We start from the raw sequence: 21,500 nt of genomic DNA, 5'->3' as shown, positions 1-21,500 counted from the left end.
GGTTCGGCGCTGGACACATGACCCAAATCAGACCAGAGTCCTCCCTGGGACATTGCCTTTAGAGCTCTTAGTCCACTGAGGGGACTATAGATAGATTGGGTACAATGGCTTGCTGGTGGGCATCTGGTTTTTATGTAGGAAAATCCTGTTAGAGTGAGAACTCTGATCAAATTCTTTGAGTGATGCCTGAAATCCATCTATCCCTGGACATTTCTGAAATACAAGCCAAGAAACTACCTTTGTTTAAAAAGCTAGCTTAATTTTTTCACTCTTTTCTCCTTCCTTTACCACTAATATCAGTAAAATTATCTCGCTGATCACAAAATACTCCTATAAAGATTTTACTGTAATGACTGCAGAGAAATGCGTCTTCATCACCATCCTTGCTTCTAACCATAACAAAAAGAAAAAGAGCCAGCTTGAAAAAAAAAAAAGCCAGTTGATGTTATGTTTCTATCACTTACAAATGGCATCCTGACTAATATACTCCCCCTTTTATACATGAAGACACTGACAGTACAGGAAAGTGACTGCAGGAGCCTCCTAGTTAGTTCTTGCCACCGGGTTGGGATTTTTCCCCTTTCCCCCACTTCCAGCCTGCTCTTCCCCCTTTCTCTCTGATGCCAGAATGATCTTCCTAAACCATATACATGATTGTGTTATCGCACTCTTGACGGTAACCAGCGACTCTCCAGTTGCCTACAATTGCAGCATGGCTCATGAGACCCTCAGAAGGCAGTCTGTCTATGTCCCCACACTCCTGCTTCCTCTTCTTCTGGATATTTATGCTCCAGCTGTGCTAAAGCACTTGCGGTCCCCCAAGCATGTCATGCCATTTTACGCTTCCTTCTTTTGCCACCTAGAATTCCCTCTCTCTGGAATGCTCCTTATGTCCTATGCAAACTTTGCACTTTTATTTGTCCTCCAAAATTAACTCAATACAAAAATCAATCCAGTCACCATCCCTTGCCCTGAAGGGGCTCAGTACCTCATTTGAATTCAACCGACTCCCCTGAGATAACTCAGCAGGCAGGCAGGAGTAGAACCCGGGTCTCCTGACTTCCAGCCCCGTGCTTTCCAGATCCACAAGATTTGGAGCTAGAAAAGTGGTGGGCCCTTCATATGGCACTGTTCACAAAAGCATATCAGTGGTACTGGATTTGCACGACAATCATTCCCCTCCCTGGCATCTGGGATGGGAGCAGCAGACTTCATTTTACAGGATTTTTAATGTGCCACCAATTATTGCTCTCATTCAGGTTATGCTAATAGTATAAAATGCACAATGCTGCTCCTTCTCCTCTAATCTGTTCATATATAGTGGTAGCTCGTGGCTCTAAGCATCTGGTCTGCTAACTGCCTAGTAAATAATAGTCAACACGCTGTAAGTCTTAAGGAACTACTTGAATAAAATTGTTTCTGTATGATCAAGACCCTATTGTTGTTATTAATAATATCAGCCATTGTGGACAGGTGCCTGGACCCCACCCTGACCCAATTAAATAAGAAGTGCCTAGTGTAGAGCCAGGTCTTGTGTTTTTAAAAGCTCCTGTGGTGGGGCGCCTGGGTGGCTCAGTCAGCTAAGCATCTGACTTTGGCTCAGGTCATGATCTCATCATGAGTTTGAGTCCGTGTTGGGCTCTGTGCTGACAGCTCAGAGCCTGAATCCTGCTCGGATTCTGTGTCTTCCTCTCTTTCTGTGTCCCTCCCCAACTTGTGCTCTCTCTCTCTCTCAAAAATAAATAAACATTTAAAAAATTAAAAAAAAAAAAAAAAGCTCCTGTGGTGATTCCAATGTGCAGGCAGAGTTGAGAACCAGTAGGCTGGTAAGTTCCTCCTCTTTGGGGGGAGGTCTGGCTAGGATTTACAAAATTTTTGAGTTGTGGACAAAAATTAAGTTATAAGGAGACGATGTGACCTATTTTAAGAGTTATGAAATAGATTTACTTTTTAATTGCTAAGGCTAAATGTTGCCTCCACCTAAACAATTTTCTTCATTTTCATATTTTCCCCTCATTTTCTCACTAGCATATCATCATAAAGTGTTGCCTTATTGCCAGGGCAACCTGGAGGGGTTCACCTAGCTAATTCAACCTTTTGTGAAGACTTTGTTCTACCTGATCATACGTGGTGTTCTTGGCTTTTCTCTTTCTGGCAGTGGGAACAATAAAAGAAAATCTATAAAAAGGTCTCTTGGCTTCTTTTCCCTCTTCCCTTAATCTCTCCAAGGTCTCATTGGCCTGTACATTCTTTTTGTTTTTTTTAAGTTGACTTATTTATTTGAGAGAGAGAGGGGGGGGGAGGGGCAGAAAGAGAGAGAGAGAGAATCCTAAGCAGGCTCCATGTTATCAGCACAAAGCCCTATGCGGGTCTCAAGCTCATGAACTGTGAGATCATGACCTGAGCCAAAACCAAGAGCCAGATGCTTAACCGACTGAGCTACCCAGGTACCCCTGGCTTATACATTCTTATCTAAATGCACTAACTAAACCATTTTGTTTCTACATCTAACTTCTAAATAACAGATTTCTCCTTCTGGCTGAGGTAACCCATATAATGATATTTAAAATTTAAAAATGGCTAAAAGATCATCCTTGTTTAATTTTGCTTTGTGCCTAATGTACACAGAATCAGGCTCAAAGTATTCAGAGTCTATGTATGTCTTGGCAAGTGGCCATAGGGCTTTCCTCATCTTTAGCCCCACATATGGAAAACCAAACTCCACAGAGCTGCTCTTGGGCTTATTAATGCTGTTCTGTATTTACCCTTTCTCTGGATCAGAGCTCCTATTTCCACTTCTCTGGTTTTCTCTCGCAGTAGAGAAATTTATCTGTGTTCTACTCCACATTCACCTCAGCGCCCAGGCCATAGCAGTATCACAGAGGGACAACAAATCCACAAGTCCCTCCAGAATGTGTTGTAAATAAAGTAAAACAGACACAGCCGATGTTCTAGTGCCTGCAAAGAATGAAACAGAAATTCATTTAAAAGTGTTACTAAATTCATAGTAACTTAGGAGTACGTGTTTCTCCAACATCGGATGGTGAAACTGCGGTGTCTGTTATGGGAGGAGGTGGAGTGAAATATCTGTGAGATTTTGGCTCTAACAAATGAGCCTCTATTTCATTTTCACTGCTGTGCATCCAGATGCTGGTACCATGGTGCTCCTCTCACTCTCCCTTCCTCTGCTGTCTGGGTCCACTTTACAATCAATGAATTGGTGAGTTCAGAGCAAAGTTCCTAAATTTGAGGGGCGCAACACCTTCCCCTCAAAGACAAGGCTACCTTGAGCCTCAACCAGGGGTCCGTGTTCTCCCAGGGAGAGCAGATGGAATCTGGGGGTGGTGTGAGATAGCAGCATAGGCAGATAGGACTTGGAAAGAGCCACAGTGGTGTCTCATATTTTTACTCCTGCTCAGATAGTTAAGGAAGGTGGCTTGAGAGTCGGAGGGTGATCACTATTTGATGGCAGGATTAAAGACGGTAAAATAATTTCGATGCTGTTTCATTCCGGCTCCTCTTTTTGCTTAGCCTACCATTCATTCCTTCATTTATTCACCGAAATTTTACTGGGGCCTCTCATGTGCTCAACACTGTATTAGGCAATGGAGTTATAAAAGCAGGGAGACAGACAAGGCAAATACGAAACAAAAACAAAATGTCAACAATCCCATCTTGGAGTATAGAGAACAATTATGAATGGAGAGGCCTGAGAAAGCCCTCTGAATGGGGCAGTTCCTTGCCTGCTGGCTCTGGTAGCCAGATCCACAATGTGTGCTTTCCAGAACTGCTTTGGCTTCCTCCAAATGGCTTTTTTTTTTAAGTTTATTAAAAACATTTTTTTTTAATGTTTATTCATTTTTGAGAGAGAGAGAGAGAGAGATCAGGGGAGGGGTCGAGAGAGAGGGAGGCAGAATCTGAAGCAGGCTCCAGGCTCCAAGCTGTCAGCACAGAGCCTGACACGGGGTTCAAACTCACGAATCGTGAGATCATGACCTGAGCCGAAGCCAGATGCTCACCTGACTGAGCCACCCAGTTGCTCCTTAAGTTTATTTATTTATTTTGAGAGAGAAAGAGAGAGAGAGAGAGAAGGAGAGTATGTGTGGGGGAGGGGCAGAGAGAGAGGGAACAAGAGAATCCCAAGCAGGCCCCACCCACACTGTCAGCACAGAGTCCAACACAGGACTTGGTCTCACAAACTGAGATCATAACCAACCTGAAATCAGGAGTCTGATGATTAACTGACTAAGCTACCACAGGCACCCCAAAATGACTTTGTTTTATAGATTTTCCTCCACCCCTAGCCACCTCTTTTTATCTTTCTAAAAGGAATTTTACTTGCAGTGGTAAAAAAAAAATCTTGGGGTTATTTCTGTTCAAGTAGAATATACTCTAATGATTACAAACCAGTTATAATTTAAAACATTTAAATTATATTAAATTGTAAAGTACTTCAAGCATAGAGAAAAGAGCATAAATTTTTTAATTTTTTTTTTCCAACGTTTATTTATTTTTGGGACAGAGAGAGACAGAGCATGAACGGGGGAGGGGCAGAGAGAGAGGGAGACACAGAATCGGAAACAGGCTCCAGGCTCTGAGCCATCAGCCCAGAGCCTGACGCGGGGCTCGAACTCACGGACCGCGAGATCGTGACCTGGTTGAAGTCGGACGCTTAACCGACTGCGCCACCCAGGCGCCCCAGAGCATAAATTTTAAATTTAAAATGAAAAGAAATTCTATGACCCATCAGTAATACTCCAAAGTATTTAAGAAAGAAAAAAACATCCACAAGAAAGCTTTGTACAAGACTGTTTATAGCAGCTCTGTTCAAAATAGCTCCAAACGGGAAACAAGCCACATGCCCACCAATAAACTGTGATATAACCAGGAAAGGAATACAAAAAGCAAACAAAAATAACAACAAAAAACTATTGATAAATGTAACAACTTAGGCCAATATTAAAAAAAAAATACACTAAATGAAAGAACCCTAACACAAAAAAGTACATCATGTATAATTTCATTTATGTGAAAATTTGAAACTGTGAAAACTAACCCGTGGCCATAGAAATCTAATCAGTTGTTATGTCTGAGGAGGTTTAGGATTGACTGGGATTGAGCACAAACTTTCTGGGGCAGTGGAAAAGTTTTCTCCTCATATGTACTTGACAAAATGAGATTGAATGGTATGTGTAAGATGTGACCATTTCACTCTAGGTATATTATATTTCAACTAAAAAGTAACAACATTAAAGGATACATTTTATAAAAATGTTTCTGTCCCTTTCCCCATTATCTTGACAGAGCCTTGAGGGTAGGCAACATCTTACTCATTTTTTTTTAATTTTATTTTTTTTAATTTACATCCAAATTAGTTAGCATATAATGCAACAATGATTTCAGGAGTAGATTCCTTAATGCCCCTTACCCATTTAAGCCCATCCCGCCTCCCACACCCTCTCTAGAAACCCTCTGTTTGTTCTCCATATTTATGAGTCTCTTATGTTTTGTTCCCCTCCCTGTTTTTATATTATTTTTGCTTCCCTTCCCTTATGTTCATCTGTTTTGTCTCTTAAAGTCCTCATATGAGTGAAGTCATATGATATTTGTCTTTCTCTGACCGACTAATTTCATTTAGCATAATACCCTCCAGTTCCACCCATGTAGTTGCAAATGGCAAGATTTCATTCTTTTTGATTTCCAAGTAATATTCCATTGTATATATATATATATATATATATATATATATATATATATATGCACCACATCTTATTTTTTTTGTATGTGAAATTTATTGTCAAATTGGGTTCCATATAACACCCAGTGCTCATCCCAAAAGATGCCCTCTTCGATACCCATCACCCACCCTCCCCTCCCTCCCACCCCCCATCAACTCTCAGTTTGTTCTCAGTTTTTAAGAGTCTCTTATGTTTTGGCTCCCTCCCTCTCTAACCTCTTTTTTTTTTTCTCCTTCCCCTCTCCCATGGTCTTCTGTTAAGTTTCTCAGGATCCACCTAAGAGTGAAAATATATGGTATCTGTCTTTCTCTGTATGGCTTATTTCACTTAACATAACACTCTCCAGTTCCATCCATGTTGCTACAAAGGGCCATATTTCATTCTATCTCATTGCCACGTAGTACTCCATTGTGTATATAAACCACAATTTCTTTATCCATTCATCAGTTGATGGACATTTAGGCTCTTTCCACAGTTTGGCTATTGTTGAGAGTGCTGCTATAAACATTGGGGTACAAATGCCCCTATGCATCAGTACTCCTGTATCCCTTGGGTAAATTCCTAGCAGTGCTATTGCTGGGTCATAGGGTAGGTCTATTTTTAATTTTTTGAGGAACCTCCACACTTTTCTAGAGTGGCTGCACCAGTTTGCATTCCCACCAACAGTGCAAGAGGGTTCCCATTTCTCCACATCCTCTCCAGCATCTATAGTCTCCTGATTTGTTCATTTTGGCCATTCTGACTGGTGTGAGGTGGTATCTGAGTGTTGGTTTTGATTTGTATTTCCCTGATGAGGAGCGACATTGAGCATCTTTTCATGTGCCTGTTGGCCATCTGGATGTCTTCTTTGGAGAAGTGTCTATTCATGTTTTCTGCCCATTTCTTCACTGGATTCTTTGTTTTTCAGGTATGGAGTTTGGTGAGTTCTTTATAGATTTTGGGTACTAGCCCTTTGTTTGATATGTCATTTGAAAATATCTTTTCCCATTCCATTGTTTGCCTTTTAGTTTTGTTGATTGTTTCCTTTGCTGTGCAGAAACTTTTTATCTTCATGAGGTCCCAATAGTTCATTTTTACTTTTAATTCCCTTGCCTTTGGGGATGTATCAAGTAAGAAATTGCTGTGGCTGAGGTCAGAGAGGTCTTTTCTTGCTTTCTCCTCTAGGGTTTTGATGGTTTCCTGTCTCACATTTGGGTCCTTTATCCATTTTGAGTTTATTTTTGTGAATGGTGTGAGAAAGTGGTCTAGTTTCAGCCTTCTGCATGTTGCTGTCCAGTTCTCCCAGCACCATTTGTTAAAGAGACTGTCTTTTTTCCATTGGATATTCGTTCCTGCTTTGTTCTCCATATTGGAGATTAGTTGGCCATACATTTGTGGGTCTAGTTCTGGGGTTTCTATTCTATTCCATTGGTCTGGGTGTCTGTTTTTGTGCCAATACCATGCTGTCTTGATGATGACAGCTTTGTAGTAGAGGCTAAAGTCTGGGATTGTGATGCCTCCTGCTTTGGTCTTCTTCTTCAAAATTACTTTGGCTATTCGGGGCATTTTGTGGTTCCATATGAATTTTAGGATTGCTTGTTCTAGTTTCGAGAAGAATGCTGGTACAATTTTGATTGGGATTGCATTGAATGTGTAGATAGCTTTGGGTAGTATTGACATTTTGACAATATTTATTCTTCCAATCCATGAGCATGGAATGTTTTTCCATTTCTTTATATCTTCTTCAATTTCCTTCATAAGCTTTCTATAGTTTTCAGCATACAGATCTTTTACATCTTTGGTTAGATTCATTCCTAGGTATTTTATGCTTCTTGGTGCAATTGTGAATGGGATCAGTTTATTTGTCTTTCTGTTGCTTCATTATTAGTGTATAAGAATGCATCTGATTTCTGTACATTGATTTTGTATCCCGCAACTTTGCTGAATTCATGTATCAGTTCTAGCAGACTTTTGGTGGAGTCTATTGGATTTTCCACGTATAATATCATGTCATCTGCAAAAAGTGAAAGCTTGACTTCATCTTTGCCAATTTTGATGCCTTTGATTTCCTTTTGTTGTCTGATTGCTGATGCTAGCACTTCCAACACTATGTTAAACAACAGTGGTGAGAATGGACATCCCTGTCGTGTTCCTGATCTCAGGGAAAAAGCTCTCAGTTTTTTCCCATTGAGGATGATGTTAGCTGTGGGCTTTTCATAAAGGCTTTTATGATGTTTAAGTATGTTCCTTCTATCCTGACTTTCTCAAGGGTTTTTATTAAGAAAGGATGCTAATTTTGTCAAATGCTTTTTCTGCATCGATTGACAAGATCATAAGTTCTTTTCTTTTCTTAATGTTATGTATCATGTTGATTGATTTGCGAATGTTGAACCAGCCCTGCATCCCAGGAATGAATCCCACTTGATCATGGTGAATAATTCTTTTTATATGCTGTTGGATTCGATTTGCTAGTATCTTATTGAGAATTTCTGCATCCATATTCATCAGGGATATTGGCCTGTAGTTCTCTTTTTTTACTGGGTCTCTGTCTGGTTTAGGAATCAAAGTAATACTGGCTTCATAGAATGAGTCTGGAAGTTTTCCTTCCCTTTCTGTTTTTTGGAGTAGCTTGAGAAGGATAGGTATTATCTCTGCTTTAAATGTCCGGTAGAACTCCCCTGGGAAGCCATCTGGTCCTGGACTCTTATTTGTTGGGAGATTTTTGATAACTGATTCAATTTCTTTGCTGGTTATGGGTCTGTTCAAGCTTTCTATTTCCTCCTGATTGAGTTTTGGAAGTGTGTAGGTGTTTAGGAATTTGTCCATTTCTTCCAGGTTGTCCAATTTGTTGGCATATAATTTTTCATAGTATTCCCTGATAATTGCTTGTATTTCTGAGGGATTGGTTGTAATAATTCCATTTTCATTCATGATTTTATCTATTTGGGTCATCTCCCTTCTCTTTTTGAGAAGCATGGCTAGAGGTTTATCAATTTTGTTTAAACTCTTGGTTTCATTGATCTGCTCTACAGTTTTTTTAGATTCTATATTGTTTATTTCTGCTCTGATCTTTATGATTTCTCTTCTTCTGCTGGGTTTGGGGTGTCTTTTCTGTTCTGCTTCTATTTCCTTTAGGTGTGCTGTTAGATTTTGTATTTGGGATTTTTCTTGTTTCTTGAGATAGGCCTGGATTGCAATGTATTTTCCTATCAGGACTGCCTTCGCTGCATCCCAAAGCATTTGGATTGTTGTATTTTCATTTTCGTTTGTTTCCATATAGTTTTTAATTTCTTCTCTAATTGCCTGGTTGACCCATTCATTCTTTTTTTTTTTTTTTTTAATTTTTTTCAACGTTTATTTATTTTTGGGACAGAGAGAGACAGAGCATGAACGGGGGAGGGGCAGAGAGAGAGGGAGACACAGAATCGGAAACAGGATCCAGGCTCTGAGCCATCAGCCCAGAGACTGACGCGGGGCTCGTACTCACGGACCGCGAGATCGTGACCTGGCTGAAGTCGGACGCTTAACCGACTGCGCCACCCAGGCGCCCCAACCCATTCATTCTTTAGTAGGGTGTTCTTTAATCTCCATGTTTTTGGAGGTTTTCCAGACTTTTTGCTATGGTTGATTTCAAGCTTCATAGCATTGTGGTCTGAAAGTATGCATGGTATGATCTCAATTCTTGTATACTTATGAAGGGCTGTTTTGTGACGCAGTATATGATCTATCTTGGAGAATGTTCCATGTGCTCTCGAGAAGAAAGTATATTCTGTTGCTTTGGGATGCAGAGTTCTAAATATATCTGTCAAGTGCATGTGATCCAATGTATCATTCAGGGCCCTGGTTTCTTTATTGACCGTGTGTCTAGATGATCTATCCATTGTTGTAAGTGGGATATTAAAGTCCCCTGCAATTACCACATTCTTATCAATAAGGTTGCTTATGTTTGTGAGTAATTGTTTTATATATTTGGGGGCTCCCCTATTCGGCACATAGACATTTATAATTGTTAGTTCTTCTTGATGGATAGACCCTGTAATTATTCTTCATCTCTTGTTACAGCCTTTAATTTAAAGTATAGTTTGTCTGATATAAGTATGGCTACTCCAGCTTTCTTTTGACTTCCAGTAGCAAGATAAATAGTTCTCCATCCCCTCACTTTCAATCTGAAGGTGTCCTCAGGTCTAAAATGAATCTCTTGTAGACAGCAAATAGATGGGTCTTGTTTTTTAATCCATTCTGATACCCTATGTCTTTTGGTTGGCGCATTTAGTCCATTTACATTCAGTGTTATTATTTAAAGATATGGGTTTAGAGTCATTGTGATGTCTGTAGGTTTCATGCTTGTAGCAATGTCTCTGGTACTTTGTCTCACAGGATCCCCCTTAGGATCTCTTGTAGGGCTGGTTTAGTGGTGACGAATTCCTTCAGTTTTTGTTTGGGAAGACCTTTATCTCTCCTTCTATTCTAAAGGACATGGGGCGCCTGGGTGGCACAGTCGGTTAAGCGTCCGACTTCAGCCAGGTCACGATCTCGCGGTCCGTGAGTTCGAGCCCCGCGTCGGGCGCTGGGCTGATGGCTCAGAGCCTGGAGCCTGTTTCCGATTCTGTGTCTCCCTCTCTCTCTGCCCCTCCCCCGTTCATGCTCTGTCTCTCTCTGTCCCAAAAATAAATAAACGTTGAAAAAAAATTTTAAAGGACAGACTTGCTAGATAAAGGATTCTTGCCTGCATATTTTTTCTGTTCATCACGTTGAAGATTTCCTGCCATTCCTTTCTGGCCTGCCAAATTTCAGTAGAGAGATGGGTCACGAGTCTTATAGGTCTCCCTTTATATGTTAGAGCACGTTTACCCCTAGCTGCTTTCAGAATTTTCTCTTTATCCTTGTATTTTGCCAGTTTCACTCTGCACTCTTCATGCAGAAGATCGATTCAAGTTACGTCTGAAGGGAGTTCTCTGTGCCTCTTGGATTTCAATGCTCTTTTCCTTCCCCAGATCAGGAAAGTTCCCAGTTATTATTTCTTCAAGTACCCCTTCAGCACCTTTCCCTCTCTCTTCCTCCTCTGGAATACCAATTATGCATAGATATTTTCTCATTAGTGCATCACTTAGTTCTCTAATTTTCCCCTCATACTCGTGGATTTTTTTTTTAATGTCTCTTTTTCTCAGCTTCTTCTTTTTCCATAATTTTATCTTCCAGCTCACCTATTCTCTCCTCTGCCTCTTCAATCCGAGCTGTGGTTGTCTCCACTTTATTTTGCAGCTCATTGATAGCATTTTTTAGCTCCTCCTGGCTGTTCCTTAGTCCCTTGATCTCTGTAGCAATAGATTCTCTGTTATCCTCTATACTGTTTTCAAGCCCAGCGATTAATTTTATGACTATTATTCTAAATTCACTGTTATATTGTTTAAATAGTTTTTGATCAGTTCGTTAGCTGTCGCTATTTCCTAGAGATTCTTTTGAGGGGAATTCTTCCGTTTCATCATTTTGGATAGTCCCTGGAGTGGTGCAGAATTGCAGGGCACTTCCCCTGTGCTGTCTTGAATAACTTCGTTGGTGGGCGGGGCCGCAGTCAGATCTGATGTCTGCCCCCAGCCCACTGCTGGGGCCACAGTCAGACTGGTTTGTGCCTTCTCTTTCCCTCTCCTAGGGGTGGGATTCACTGTTGGGTGGCGTGGCCCATCTGGGCTACTTGCACACTGCCAGGCTTGTGGTGCTGGGGATCTGGTGTATTAGCTGGGGTGGATCGGCAAGGTGCACAGTGGCGGGAGGGGCAGGCTCAGCTCGCTTTTCCTTCAGTGATCCGCTTCGGGAGGGACCCCTCTTCCGTGGGCCTCTCATCTATGCCTGGCTCCGGAGAATCTGTTCTGCTAGTCTTCTGGTGGTTTTCTGGGTTATTTAGGCAGGTGTGGGTGGAATCTAAGTGATCAGCAGGACTCGGTGAGCCCAGCATCCTCCTACCCTGCCATCTTCCTCTGAAAAAAAAAAAGCCACATCTTCTTTATCCAGTCATCCATTGATGGACATTTGGGCTCTTTCCATACTTTGGCTATTGTTGACAGTGCTGCTACAGACATTGAGGTGCCTGTGCCCCTTTGAAACAGCACACCTGTATCCCTTGGATAAATGCCTAGTAGTGCAATTGCTGGGTTGTAGGGTAGTTTTATTTTTAGCTTTTTGAGGAACCTACATACTATTTTCCAGAGTGGCTGCACCAGCTTGCATTCCCATTACTCATTTTTTTTAAATGAACTTGAATGTTTTATTATTAAACTATTTATCTTCCTGCAAGGCTGTTGCTTTGCTACATAAAAATGGCACCAGCAAGCACAGTATGTTGTAAAATTAAGATAGTATTGTTCTTTATCTGACATTGTGCAACTAACAGACCTTTCTCCACTGCCAGTTACTTCCGATGGACAGATCATTTAAGTATTTTGACCCCAATCCAAGGACAGATGTAAGCAAGTTATAATATTCTCTAAGGCTTAATATGACAATGTTATCCTTCAATTACATAATTTTTATAACTAGTTTTTAACCATAGATAATTTCAGGATTCTGAATATTATAACTGGAGCCCAGCCTAAAAATCATATGGTGTTACAAAAAGATACATATTGTGTTTATCTGCAATCATTAGAAAGTTAAGGGGTGTAGGGGAGCCTGGGTGACTCAGTCGGTTAAGCTTCTGACTTTGGCTCAGGTCATGATCTCGCGCTCTGTGAGTTCCAGCCCTGCATTTGGCTCTGTGCTGACAGCTCAGAGCCTGGAGCCTACTTCAGATTCTGTGTCTCCCTCTTTTTCTGTCCCTCCACCGCTCATACTCTGTCTTTTTCTCTCTCTAAAAAATAAATAAACATTAAAGAAAATTAAAAAAAAAAGTTAAGGGGTGTTTTCTTTCATTAATATTGTTGCAAGTAGTTTATTTTTGCACTGGTATTGCTAAAAGTTGCTATTTTAAATCCTCTGTGCACTGCCAATTTAAGAAAAATGTGCTAGATTAAGTTGTTTCATACTAGTTTATCTACGGGTTCCATTTTCACTGGTCAATATGCTCATATGCTTCTCACTCATTAATTCACCCAGTTCTGAAGGATTACTGAGTGTCATCTTGATCAGCCACCCATCTTCCTAACAGGATCTGATGACAAGTCCTGGACTTTCTGCAAGAGCTTCATTAATTTCAGTTACTTGTCCTGATGGAGGAGAAGAGAGTTCACTAGCAGCTTTCACACTTTCCAAAGCACCAAACTCCTCTTGTTTGGTCAATTTTGTCCCAACTTCAGGCAGACTACAGTAAATGCTTCCTGTGCAAAATGCTGATTCCCACTGTTCCAATACCATTTTCTGTTGTTATCCATTCATGTTTGTGAGTTTTCGCACTGAGAGCAGAGCAGTGCCGGTGCGCAGCGTCTGGAAGGCGCCCACCCCCAGGGCCACAGCCTGCAGGCTTCAGGCCGCAGTTCTCATGCTCCGCACCGCTCATAGCGCCAAGTTCCCAGAGGGGTGGGGGGTCGCGGTCTTACCCATTTTTAATTCTCTTTTTTATTTCAGTGTCTGTAACAGAGTAAAGATAAAATGTTTGTTGAGTGAATAAAGAATGAAAATATGCTATACTCATATAGTGGTTTCACATTTTAGTCTTAGTTGATTCCTGTAGTAACCCTGAGTTTATAGATTAGACTCAGATAGGTAATGTGAGCCACCCGAGGGCACACAGCAGAAGAATGGTATAGGTAGGACTTGAACAGGGGACTGCTGATAATCATAATCCTCTGCCTCCAGACCTTATGCTATATTCATGACATCCCAATTTATGGATGCATTCAAATTCATTACTGCATTGTTTTCTCTGGCCAAGCTTGTCAACTCCACATATACCACCCACACATAACTTCCAAATTAAAAAAAAAAAGTATAAAAAGTTATTAAGAGATAAAATTTAGCACTGTTTAATTGTCACCATATTTAATCTTTTTCTGCTGATTTTAAATGTGATCTTAGTAAGTCCTGGCTAGAAATATCTCACCTAGGGAGTAATTGAGAATGATAGATAAAGAGAAATCCTTTCTGTTGTTTTATTTATTTTTTTTTTCATTTTTTTTTCTGAAATTTATTGACAAATTGGTTTCCATACAACACCCAGTGCTCATCCCAAAAGGTGCCCTCCACAATACCCATCACCCACCCTCTCCTCCCTCCCACCCCCCATCAACCCTCAGTTTGTTCTCAGTTTTTAACAGTCTCTTATGCTTTGGCTCTCTCCTATTCTAACCTCTTTTTTTTTTTTTCCTTCCCCTCCCCCATGGGTTCCTGTTAAGTTTCTCAGGACCCACATAAGAGTGAAACCATATGGTATCTGTCTTTCTCTGTATGGCTTATTTCACTTAGCATCACACTCTCCAGTTCCATCCACGTTGCTACAAAAGGCCATATTTCATTTTTTCTCATTGCCACGTAATATTCCATTGTGTATATAAACCACAATTTCTTTATCCATTCATCAGTTGATGGACATTTAGGCTCTTTCCATAATTTGGCTATTGTTGAGAGTGCTGCTATGAACATTGGGGTACAAGTGGCCCTATGCATCAGTGCTCCTGTATCCCTTGGATAAATTCCTAGCAGTGCTATTGCTGGGTCATAGGGTAGGTCTATTTTTAATTTTCTGAGGAACCTCCACACTGCTTTCCAGAGCGGCTGCACCAATTTGCATTCCCACCAACAGTGCAAGAGGGTTCCCGTTTCTCCACATCCTCTCCAGCATCTATAGTCTCCTGATTTGTTCATTTTGGCCACTCTGACTGGCGTGAGGTGATACCTGAGTGTGGTTTTGATTTGTATTTCCCTGATAAGGAGCGACGCTGAACATCTTTTCATGTGCCTGTTGGCCATCCGGATGTCTTCTTTAGAGAAGTGTCTATTCATGTTTTCTGCCCATTTCTTCACTGGGTTCTTTGTTTTTCGGGTGTGGAGTTTGGTGAGCTCTTTATAGATTTTGGATACTAGCCCTTTGTCTGATATGTCATTTGCGAATATCTTTTCCCATTCCATTGGTTGCCTTTTAGTTTTGTTGGTTGTTTCCTTGGCTGTGCAGAAGCTTTTTATCTTCATAAGGTCCCAGTAATTCACTTTTGCTTTTAATTCCCTTGCCTTTGGGGATGTGTCGAGTAAGAGATTGCTACGGCTGAGGTCAGAGAGGTCTTTTCCTGCTTTCTCCTCTAAGGTTTTGATGGTTTCCTGTCTCACATTTAGGTCCTTTATCCATTTTGAGTTTATTTTTGTGAATGGTGTGAGAAAGTGGTCTAGTTTCAACCTTCTGCATGTTGCTGTCCAGTTCTCCCAGCACCATTTGTTAAAGAGGCTGTCTTTTTTCCATTGGATGTTCTTTCCTGCTTTGTCAAAGATGAGTTGGCCATACGTTTGTGGGTCTAGTTCTGGGGTTTCTATTCTATTCCATTGGTCTATGTGTCTGTTTTGGTGCCAATACCATGCTGTCTTGATGATGACAGCTTTGTAGTAGAGGCTAAAGTCTGGGATTGTGATGCCTCCTGCTTTGGTCTTCTTCTTCAAAATTCCTTTGGCTATTCGGGGCCTTTTGTGGTTCCATATGAATTTTAGGATTGCTTGTTCTAGTTTCGAGAAGAATGCTGGTGCAATTTTGATTGGGATTGCATTGAATGTGTAGATAGCTTTGGGTAGTATTGACATTTTGACAATATTTATTTTTCCAATCCATGAGCAGGGAATGTCTTTCCATTTCTTTAAATCTTCTTCAATTTCCTTCAGAAGCTTACTATAGTTTTCAGCATACAGATCCTTTACATCTTTGGTTAGATTTATTCCTAGGTATTTTATGCTTCTTGGTGCAATTGTGAATGGGATCAGTTTCTTTATTTGTCTTTCTGTTGCTTCATTGTTAGTGTATAAGAATGCAACTGATTTCTGTACATTGATTTTGTATCCTGCAACTTTGCTGAATTCCTGTATCAGTTCTAGCAGACTTTTGGTGGAGTCTATCGGATTTTCCATGTATAATATCATGTCATCTGCAAAAAGCGAAAGCTTGACTTCATCTTTGCCAATTTTGATGCCTTTGATTTCCTTTTGTTGTCTGATTGCTGATGCTAGAACTTCCAGCACTATGTTAAACAGCAGCGGTGAGAGTGGGCATCCTTGTCGTGTTCCTGATCTCAGGGAAAAAGCTTTCAGTTTTTCCCCGTTGAGGATGATATTAGCTGTGGGCTTTTCATAAATGGCTTTTATGATCTTTAAGTATGTTCCTTCTATCCCGACTTTCTCAAGGGTTTTTATTAAGAAAGGGTGCTGGATTTTGTCGAAGGCCTTTTCTGCATCGATTGACAGGATCATATGGTTCTTCTCTCTTTTTTTGTTAATGTGATGTATCACGTTGATTGATTTGCGAATGTTGAACCAGCCCTGCATCCCAGGAATGAATCCCACTTGATCATGGTGAATAATTCTTTTTATATGCCGTTGAATTCGATTTGCTAGTATCTTATTGAGAATTTTTGCATCCATATTCATCAGGGATATTGGCCTGTAGTTCTCTTTTTTGACTGGGTCTCTGTCTGGTTTAGGAATCAAAGTAATACTGGCTTCATAGAATGAGTCTGGAAGTTTTCCTTCCCTTTCTATTTCTTGGAATAGCTTGAGAAGGATAGGTATTATCTCTGCTTTAAACGTCTGGTAGAACTCCCCTGGGAAGCCATCTGGTCCTGGACTCTTATTTGTTGGGAGATTTTTGATAACCGATTCAATTTCTTCGCTGGTTATGGGTCTGTTCAAGCTTTCTATTTCCTCCTGATTGAGTTTTGGAAGAGTGTGGGTGTTCAGGAATTTGTCCATTTCTTCCAGGTTGTCCAATTTGTTGGCATATAAGTTTTCATAGTATTCCCTGATAATTGTTTGTATCTCTGAGGGATTGGTTGTAATAATTCCATTTTCATTCATGATTTTATCTATTTGGGTCATCTCCCTTTTCTTTTTGAGAAGCCTGGCTAGAGGTTTGTCAATTTTGTTTATTTTTTCAAAAAACCAACTCTTGGTTTCGTTGATCTGCTCTACAGTTTTTTTAGTTTCTATATTGTTTATTTCTGCTCTGATCTTTATTATTTCTCTTCTTCTGCTGGGCTTAGGCTGCCTTTGCTGTTCTGCTTCTAGTTCCTTTAGGTGTGCTGTTAGATTTTGTATTTGGGATTTTTCTTGTTTCTTGAGATAGGCCTGGATTGCAATGTATTTTCCTCTCAGGACTGCCTTCGCTGCGTCCCAAAGCATTTGGATTGTTGTATTTTCATTTTCGTTTGTTTCCATATATTTTTTAATTTCTTCTCTAATTGCCTGGTTGACCCACTCATTCGTTAGTAGGGTGTTCTTTAACCTCCATGCTTTTGGAGGTTTTCCAGACTTTTTTCTGTGGTTGATTTCAAGCTTCATAGCATTGTGGTCTGAAAGTAAGCATGGTATAATTTCAATTCTTGTAAACTGATGAAGGGCTGTTTTGTGACCCAGTATATGATCTATCTTGGAGAATGTTCCATGTGCACTCGAGAAGAAAGTATATTCTGTTGCTTTGGGATGCAGAGTTCTAAATATATCTGTCAAGTCCATCTGATCCAATGTCTCATTCAGGGCCCTTGTTTCTTTATTGACCGTGTGTCTAGATGATCTATCCATTTCTGTAAGTGGTGTATTAAAGTCCCCTGCAATTACCACATTCTTATCAATAAGGTTGCTTATGTTGATGAGTAATTGTTTTATATATTTGGGGGCTCCGGTATTCGGTGCATAGACATTTATAATTGTTAGCTCTTCCTGATGGATAGACCCTGTAACTATTATATAATGTCCTTCTTCATCTCTTGTTACAGCCTTTAATTTAAAGTCTAGTTTGTCTGATATAAGTATGGCTACTCCAGCTTTCTTTTGGCTTCCAGTCGCATGATAAATAGTTCTCCATCCCCTCACTCTCAATCTAAAGGTGTCCTCAGGTCTAAAATGAGTCTCTTGTAGACAGCAAATAGATGGGTCTTGTTTTTTTATCCATTCTGATACCCTGTGTCTTTTGGTTGGCGCATTTAATCCATTTACATTCAGTGTTATTATAGAAAGATACGGGTTTAGAGTCATTGTGATGTCTGTATGTTTTATGCTTATAGTGATGTCTCTGGGACTTTGTCTCACAGGGTCCCCCTTAGGATCTCTTGTAGGGCTGGTTTAGTGGTGACAAATTCCTTCAGTTTTTGTTTGTTTGGGAAGACCTTTATCTCTCCTTCTATTCTAAATGACAGACTTGCTGGATAAAGGATTCTTGGCTGCATATTTTTTCTGTCTAGCACCCTGAAAATCTCGTGCCAATTCTTTCTGGCCTGCCAAGTTTCAAAAGAGAGATCAGTCACGAGTCTTATAGGTCTCCCTTTATATGTGAGGGCACGTTTACCCCTTGCTGCTTTCAGAATTTTCTCTTTATCCTTGTATTTTGCCAGTTTCACTATGATATGTCGTGCAGAAGATCGATTCAAGTTACGTCTGAAGGGAGTTCTCTGTGCCTCTTGGATTTCAATGCCTTTTTCCTTCCCCAGTTCAGGGAAGTTCTCAGCCATTATTTCTTCAAGTACCCCTTCAGCACCTTTCCCTCTCTCTTCCTCCTCTGGGATACCAATTATGCGTATATTATTTCTTTTTAGTGTATCACTTAATTCTCTAATTTTCCCCTCATACTCCTGGATTTTTTTATCTCTCTTTTTCTCAGCTCCCTCTTTTTCCATAACTTTATCTTCTAGTTCACCTATTCTCTCCTCTGCCTCTTCAAGCCGAGCTGTGGTGGTTTCCATTTTGTTATGCATTTCGTTTAGAGCGTTTTTCAGCTCCTCGTGACTGTTCCTTAGTCCCTTGATCTCTGTAGCAAGAGATTCTCTGCTGTCCTGTATACTGTTTTCAAGCCCAGCGATTAATTTTATGACTATTATTCTAAATTCACTTTCTGTTATATTATTTAAATCCTTTTTGATCAGCTCATTAGCTGTTGTTATTTCCTGGAGATTCTTCTGAGGGGAGTTCTTCCGCTTGGTCATTTTGGATAGTCCCTGGCGTGGTGAGGACCTGCAGGGCACTTCCCCTGTGCTGTGTTGTATACCTGGAGTTGGTGGGCGGGGCCGCAGTCAGACCTGATGTCTGCCCCCAGCCCACCGCTGGGGCCACAGTCAGACTGGTGTGTGCCTTCTCTTCCCCTCTCCTAGGGGCGGGATTCACTGTGGGGTGGTGTGGCTCGTCTGGGCTACTTGCACCCTGCCAGGCTTGTGATGCTGGGGATCTGGCGTATTAGCTGGGGTGGGTAGGCAAGGTGCTCGGGGGCAGGAGGGGCAGGCTTAGATCGCTTCTCCTTAAGTGATCCACTTCAGGAGGGGCCCTGTGGCAGTGGGAGGGAGTCAGATCCGCTGCCAGAGGTTTGGCTCTGCCGAAGCGCAGAGTTGGGTGTTTGCGCGGAGCGAGCAAGTTCCCTGGCAGGAACCGGTTCCCTTTGGGATTTCGGCTGGGGGATGGGCGGGGGAAATGGCGCTGGCGAGCGCCTTTGTTCCCCACCAAACTGAGCTCTGTCGTCAGGGGGCTCAGCAGCTCTCCCTCCCTTTGTCCTCCAGCCTTCCCGCTTTCCGAGCAGAGCTGTTAACTTATGACCTCCCAGACGCTAAGTCGCGCTTGCTGTCGGAACACAGTCCGCCCGGCCCCTCCGCTTTTGCAAGCCAGACTCGGGGGCTCTGCTTGGCCGGCGAGCCGCCCCTCCTCCCCGGCTCCCTCCCGCCAGTCCGTGGAGCGCGCACCGCCTCGCCGCCCTTCCTACCCTCTTCCGTGGGCCTCTCGTTTGCGTTTGGCTCCGGCGACTCTGTTCTGCTAATCCTCTGGCGGTTTTCTGGGTTATTTAGGCAGGTGTAGATGGAATCTAAGTGATCAGCAGGACGTGCGGTGAGCCCAGCGTCCTCCTAAGCCGCCATCTTGCCGCAACTCTCCTTTCTGTTGTTTTAAATCAGGTTGTCATTTAAGTTCCTGAGTGGAGCAGGTTTTGCAAGCTGCCCAGCTAATGTTTAACGATGTTGGCTACAAAAGAAAACCCATAATTGACCGTCCATCCTTAACTTTCTGTGCTGGGAAAAAACCCTCTGTGCCCTAAATTTAATAAAAAGTAACCTCATGTCAATACAATAACAATCAGCATGTAGTTGGCTTTCATGCTGCTATGCCCTTTTAATGTGGAGGTAAGAGGAATTGACTCCTATTTATTTAACACCCACTGTGAGTTGGGAGCCAGATGCACGACGTTTGTTTTCTCTTTAATCTTTGCAACAACAAAATGAAGTTGGTATTGTGGCCTCATTTTATAAGTGAAAAATGCCGAGGCTCTGAGGGTTGAGTATATTGGCTAAGGTCTTACATGAGTGGCCAATGCCAGGATTCAAACACTGGTCTTCACTCCCAAAATGTGTTTTCTCTGTTACTTCTGTGCTGCCTCCCTGGATACTGCTCGATGCTAAATGCCAACCACAGTTTTAGAATGGGTGGTAGACAGACTAATGTCCTCCCAAAGATGTCCATATCCTAATCCCTGGAACCTGTGAATTTTAATTTACCAGGCAAAAATTGTAGGTTGATTAAATTAATGGTCTTGAGATGGGAAGATGCACCTGGATTATCTGGGTGGGCCCAATGTAATCACAAGGTCCTTGTAAGGAAAGAGGCAGGCATGACAGTCGGAATGAGAGTCAGAGAGATTTGAAGAAGCTTGGCTGCTGGCTTTGAAGGTGGAGGAGGGGCCATAAGCCAAGGAATGAAGGTGGCCTCTAGACACTGGAAAAGGCAAGGAAACAGATTCTCTACTAGAGTCTCCAGAAGGAACACAGCACTGCTGACATCTTGAATTTAGACCAGTGATACCTATTTCAGACGTCTGACGTCCACAACTATAAGGTAATAATTTTGTATTATTCTAAGCTACTTGGTTTGTGTTAATTTATAATAGGAGTAGGAAACTAATATAGAAAGGCAGAACAGTTATGCAATACAAAAATTATCTTGACACTTTAAAGGAGCAAATTAATTTTTTTCTTTAAATAGTCTATATCTTGATTAGGAATCCTTGTGGCTGATAAATTAAAATATGTTTGTACTATAAGAGTCTTAGTATGATAGGGGGCTCCTGGGTGGCTCAGCTGGTTAAGCATCAAACTCTTGATTTTGGTTCAGGTCATGATCTCACGGTTGTAAGATTGAGCCCCATATCAGGTTTGTGCTGACCGTGTAGCCTGTTTAAGATTTTCTCTCCCCCTCTCTCTCTGCCCCTCCCTGGCTTGTGCTCTTTCTTTCTCTTTCTCTCTCTCTAAAGAAATAAAAAAAGAACCTTAGTACAATAGGAGAAACCAACATTGTCAAGCCTCTTCTATAGAAGTGGCAATAACAGACAAGGTAGGTTGCATTAAAATTCAGAGTATCGGGGCGCCTGGGTGGCGCAGTCGGTTAAGCGTCCGACTTCAGCCAGGTCACGATCTCGCGGTCCGTGAGTTCGAGCCCCGCATCGGGCTCTGGGCTGATGGCTCAGAGCCTGGAGCCTGTTTCCGATTCTGTGTCTCCCTCTCTCTCTGCCCCTCCCCCGTTCATGCTCTGTCTCTCTCTGTCCCAAAAATAAATTAAAAAAACGTTGGAAAAAAAAATGAATAAATGAGAAAAAATTTAAAAAAAAAAAAAAATTCAGAGTATCAATTGGGGCGCCTG

At 41.5% G+C, this 21,500-nt stretch overlaps 1 protein-coding gene across 6 annotated transcripts in view; it reads left to right on the top strand.

Moving 5' to 3' along the window:
• Positions 1 to 21,500, top strand: part of MYO3B (myosin IIIB) — a 489,550-nt gene that overhangs the window by 46,366 nt on the left and 421,684 nt on the right. The window contains exon 1 of one of the 6 annotated variants that reach the window (XM_047872799.1): positions 20,599 to 20,699. The exons of the other annotated variants lie outside the window; for them this stretch is intronic. The gene's annotated coding sequence lies outside the window, so the exon portion shown is untranslated. Of the gene's footprint in view, positions 1 to 20,598; positions 20,700 to 21,500 lie in introns of those variants that run through there. 6 annotated transcript variants of the gene reach the window in all.

This window comes from Prionailurus viverrinus, chromosome C1 (genome assembly GCF_022837055.1).
Source record: "Prionailurus viverrinus isolate Anna chromosome C1, UM_Priviv_1.0, whole genome shotgun sequence".
NCBI classification, from domain to species: Eukaryota; Metazoa; Chordata; class Mammalia; order Carnivora; family Felidae; genus Prionailurus; species Prionailurus viverrinus.
Note: the sequence above shows the minus strand (reverse complement) of the source record. Positions and strands in the feature narration are given on the sequence as shown.